Here is a 6301-nt window from a genome sequence, read left to right as displayed (position 1 = left end):
AAAACAGATCTGCCACCTATGGTAGGGTTCTAGTATATTTCGACTTAAGTTCATGTGTTTTTTTACAACTTTTTCCAAATATCACAATTTTTAAGTCCAAACATTTTGTGTGTGCACATCACAGGGGCGTTGTTTTGACACACCTCTTTGACCACGCCCCCTCACTTCAAAAAATAAGAATTTACTTTTATTCTATCATCTTTGTACGGAGATAATATATATTTTTGTAAGTAATCATTAGTTACAGTCCCCCCCATCATTATTAATAAGCCTGTTATTATCATTACGGTATTTATAAGCCTTAGATTTAAAACAAAATGGGGGGGGGGGGGGGGAGGCATGGTCAAAGGGGTGTGTCAAAACAGCGCACCCTGCCCCTGTGGTGCACATGAATACATTTATTTGAAATTCAAGTTTGACCTTGCACATAGAAACTGCACTCAAGAAGCTTATACCATTGTTTCAGGTTACAGATGTCAAAGTAACAAACCAAATATCACAAAGTTATATCACAGATTGTTTAACAAAGAATTAGGGAGGATTTCTATACTTCATCATGACAACATTATAATGCTTTGGATACATCGGTGTGTTACTATTTTAAGACTTAATTCAGCGTGACAAATATATAACACAGGATAACCCATTAAAGATATTCAACTTATTTCCAATGGGGTCCTTAAAGGGACTTTGTCATAGATTGGCACCAAAAAATGTTTTTTCTGTAACGAATCTCAGGACAATTATCTAATAGAATGTGTTACGCTTTGATATCATAATTGTAAAAAAATATATATTGTGTCGGAGACCAGGTTCGAACCCGCGTCACCAAAATTGAAGTCCAGCGTCTTACTCACTGAGCTACAAAGGCTGATACTAATCGGGTGACATAATTAAACTATACACCTACCTCGGTAATATCACGTGATAACACCGACTAGCCAATCACGTATCAGGAATTAATTCTACCTGGTAGACATACCCAGTAATCTTTTTTAATGGAAAAATACGAAATAACTGCTAAACTTAAATAAGTTGTAAACTATGTGGTACTTCAGTTAGTGAGTTTCAATGCATTGTACACATCGATGCCAAGTTTATGACAGTTTTCGACAATTTTCTTCTTTTTTTTCGCTATTTTATCATACGTGAGACAGCCCCTTTAAAGCAAATATAATTATTTGCCAAGATCTCAGATGTTAGCTGTTTAAGTTAGGTTTTCTTATACAAATAAATAACATACTCTGAATAGTTAAAGAATTATTAAATGTTTGAGATTGAAATTCTTTTACAGTTATAATGCAACCGACTGTAAAAATCATATGACACATAATATGACAAAAACCTTAGAACTGATATGCAAGCTTAAAAACTAAATGAATAACAATTAATAGAATATGAAATCTTAAAATCCTGCATTCTTCATACCAACAATGAGATGTGATTTCACTTCTTTTTTAAAAGAATTCTTATTTTTCAATTCTATTTTAGTGGAAGACAGTGTTCCAGTCCTGGATTGCTTGATAAAAGAAAGTCTTTAGTATTGCTTGATAAAAGAAAGTATTTAAGATAAAACTGTCAGCCTGCGGCACTTTTAAAATTACCAGCACTATGTCTACTGTTGTAGGAATGTGTGGATGAGACTAGAGTATAAAATGTAAGTATGATGGGCATTTATTATTAAAGATTCATACATGGTTTAGTCTTAGTTGCTTTATCCTATTTTCTATATTAAGCCATCCAATATCACTGAAAGCCGAGGCTTTGCTCTGTAAGGTGACATCAGTAAAAATTTAATCCGACATCACTCAAACATTGCAAATTATTAACTTGTTTACAAAAATATTAAAAAATACAAATGTGTGTTACTGCATCATATGATATGTTATACATTGGTATACATCTGTAGAAATACATTCAATCCATATTAAGAACATATTTAAATAGCACTTCATTAGCAATGTGATAAATATGTAGAATTCCTATAGGCAATATATATTTGTACCCTTTTGCAGTCCTGTTAAAAGTTTGATGTGTTCAATGTTTTATCTGCATTTTCTACAATTGTTTTCAAACAACAGTGAAACAATAAATGAAAGAACAGTGGCCTCAATGGTAAGGCTTCATTATTCATTATGCATAGACAATCAACATTATGTGGTATGACAACTTAAATTTCAATAACATGAATTTATTTATTTATTATATAGGTAAGTATTGGTCACGATATTTTAGTCGTGACTTATGTCTCAACATAAGAGAGTAAGATAGTCTTGTCACAACAAGAGATCTATCAATCAATTTAGGTCCAAATATAGTTAACTGGAGAATCAATTAATTGGAAATTTAAATGTCCGCATGTTCTCTTGGAATGGCCAATGTTGTTGATCTGTTGTTGATCTCTTGGAATGGCCAATGTTGTTGATCTCTTGGATTGGCCAATGCTGTTGATCTCTTGGAATGGCCAATGCTGTTGATCTCTTGGAATGACCAATGCTGTTGATCTCTTGGAATGGCCAATGCTGTTGATCTCTTGGAATGGTCGATGTTGATGATCTCTTGGAATGACCAATGTTGTTGATCTCTTGGAATGACCAATGTTGTTGATCTCTTGGAATGACCAATGCTGTTGATCTCTTGGAATGGCCAATGTTGTTGATCTCTTGGAATGACCAATGCTGTTGATCTCTTGGAATGGCCAATGCTGTTGATCTCTTGGAATGACCAATGTTGTTGATCTCTTGGAACGACCAATGCTGTTGATCTCTTGGAATGGCCAATGCTGTTGATCTCTTGGAATGGTCGATGATCTCTTGGAATGACCAATGTTGTTGATCTCTTGGAATGACCAATGTTGTTGATCTCTTGGAATGACCAATGCTGTTGATCTCTTGGAATGGCCAATGTTGTTGATCTCTTGGAATGACCAATGCTGTTGATCTCTTGGAATGACCAATGCTGTTGATCTCTTGGAATGGCCAATGTTGTTGATCTCTTGGAATGACCAATGCTGTTGATCTCTTGGAATGGCCAATGTTGTTGATCTCTTGGAATGACCAATGCTGTTGATCTCTTGGAATGGCCAATGCTGTTGATCTCTTGGAATGGTCGATGTTGATGATCTCTTGGAATGACCAATATTGTTGATCTCTTGGAATGACCAATGTTGTTGATCTCTTGGAATGACCAATGCTGTTGATCTCTTGGAATGGCCAATGCTGTTAATCTCTTGGAATGGTCGATGTTGATGATCTCTTGGAATGACCAATATTGTTGATATCTTGGAATGACCAATGTTGTTGATCTCTTGGAATGGCCAATGCTGTTGATCTCTTGGAATGACCAATGCTGTTGATCTCTTGGAATGGCCGATGTTGTTGATCTCTTGGAATGGTCGATGTTGATGATCTCTTGGAATGGTCGATGTTGTTGATCTCTTGGAATGGCCAATGCTGTTGATCTCTTGGAATGGCCAATATTGTTCACTGAAAGAAATAGACATTTTCAAAAACTAATTACTATAACATCATTCTAAAATTTTTAATTAAGGTATTCGACCCACAATAAGTGAAAATTTAAATTTACACATTTGAAATCCAAATGTAGCTGAACAAATAACTTAATCATTTAACTGACATATAATTACCAGACAACAAAATAACGCTATTAAACATAAATGTTAAATGAGGTTGCTTGGCGTAAAGTGTTTTAAAAATCAGGAATAGGATTAAAAATTAGCTTATGTATGGGTCGAACATCTTAAACCAGACAACTAAAAACGCTATAAAACATGAATATTAAATGGGGTTGCTAGGCGTCAAATGTTTTAAAAATCAGGAATAGGATTAAAAATTAGCTTATGTATGGGTCGAACATCTTAAACCAGACAACTAAAAACGCTATAAAACATGAATATTAAATGGGGTTGCTAGGCGTCAAATGTTTTAAAAATCAGGAAAGTTCAAAGGTGTATTAAAGGATTTTTTTTTTAAAAGGACTTCTTATCAATGTTTAACACAAAATATCACAATATGAAAAGAGGCACCCTTAAAAAAATACCCAGTCTACTTTGACCACATGTTTCAGAACAGGATACAGGTATGAGAAGCTACATATGTCAGTTAACAATTGGCGTCCACACTTTGGTGAGCTTTACATATCAAAATCAAATATACTAATCCTTATCAAAAACCAGTAACACCAATCACAAAATGCCAAATGCATAAAACAGAAAACATCAGCAGCTAACCAGAACATCTCATATACACCAAGCACAAGATAAAACCCACTTATAAACCAACAATATACCATTAACATCACCATAACATCCCATCCAGGACAACATCAAGTAATTATAAATTACATCAGCATCAAAGATTGTTATGCATCATCATCATCATCATCATCATCATCATCATCATCATCATCATCATCATCATCATAATCTCATCATCATCATCATCATCGTCGTCGTCGTCGTCATCGTCATCATCATCATCATCATCATCCATCATTATAATCACCATTATCATCATCATCATCTAAAGACTGCAACAATCACAAGACCATGAACACTTCATATTTCATCATCATCAGCAAAAGATTGACCATAGCTTACAAGACCATGAACACTTCATATTTCATCATCATCAGCAAAAGATTGACCATAGCTTACCAGACCACGAACACTTCATATTTCATCATCATCAGCAAAAGATTGACCATAGCTTACAAGACCACGAACACTTCATATTTCATCATCAGCAGCAAAAGATTGACCAAAGCTTACAAGACCACGAACACTTCATATTTCATCATCATCTGCAAAAGATTGACCATAGCTTACAAGACCATGAACACTTTATATTTCATCATCATCAGCAAAAGATTGACCATAGCTTACAAGACCATGAACACTTCATATTTCATCATCATCAGCAAAAGATTGACCATAGCTTACAAGACCACGAACACTTCATATTTCATCATCATCAGCAAAAGATTGACCATAGCTTACACGACCACAAACACTTCATATTTCATCACCATCAGCAAAAGACTGACCATAGCTTACAAGACCATGAACACTTCATATTTCATCATCATCAGCAAAAGATTGACCATAGCTTTAAAGACCACGAACACTTCATATTTCATCATTATCAGCAAAAGATTGACCAAAGCTTACAAGACCATGAACACTTCATATTTCATCATCATCAGCAAAAGATTGACCATAGCTTACAAGACCACGAACACTTCATATTTCATCATCATCAGCAAAAGATTGACCATAGCTTACACGACCACAAACACTTCATATTTCATCACCATCAGCAAAAGACTGACCATAGCTTACCAGACCACGAACACTTCATATTTCATCATCATCAGCAAAAGATTGACCATAGCTTACAAGACCACGAACACTTCATATTTCATCATCATCAGCAACAGATTAGCCATAGCTTACAAGACCACGAACACTTCATATTTCATCATCATCAGCAAAAGACTGACCAAAGCTTACAAGACCATTAACACTTCATATTTCATCATCATCATCATCAGCAGCAGCAGCAGCAGCAGCAGCAGCAAAAGATTGACCATAGAAAACAATACCAAGAACACTTCATTTCTCATCATCACCAGTAAATGATTGAGCAAAGAACACAAAATCATGAAATTGTATTAACCAATGAAATTAAAGAATAATATGGGTTTATACACAAGAGTGCCGAGAAACGAACATCAATGCTCTTCAAATCTTTTAGAAACAAGAGATGTTTGTCAAACATTATGCCCCCCCTGAGCGCCATGTTGTCAGGATTATATGGACAATTGAATGAAATATGCATGGACCGAAATGACAGCTTATTTGTTGCTGTTTTAAGATTATGACCATTAAAGTGTGAAGATAAAGTGTGTTATGACCGTCATGACCTTTGACTCTATGAACTCAAAATCCAGAGTCATCAGCTGGTCACCAGAAACCTAAATGTCAAGTTTGAGGGCCATGGGTGCAGGCATCGTCAAGTTATCACAAGACAAGTTTTTTTTGTTCAAGGTCACTGTGACCTTGACCTTTGACCTGATGACCCCTTAAATCATAAAGGGTCAACTCCAAGTCAAGTCTGAAGGCCATGGGTTCAGGCATTGTTGAGTTATCACTTGGACAACCTTTTACCATTCAAAATCACTGTGACCTTGACCTTTGGCTCTATGAATCCTCAAATCAATAAGGGTGATCTACTGGTCAGGCTTAACATCCATGTCAAGTTTAATGATCATAGGTTCAGGC

This window comes from Mya arenaria, chromosome 8 (genome assembly GCF_026914265.1).
Source record: "Mya arenaria isolate MELC-2E11 chromosome 8, ASM2691426v1".
Classification (NCBI taxonomy): Eukaryota; Metazoa; Mollusca; class Bivalvia; order Myida; family Myidae; genus Mya; species Mya arenaria.
This window is presented reverse-complemented; position numbering follows the sequence as displayed.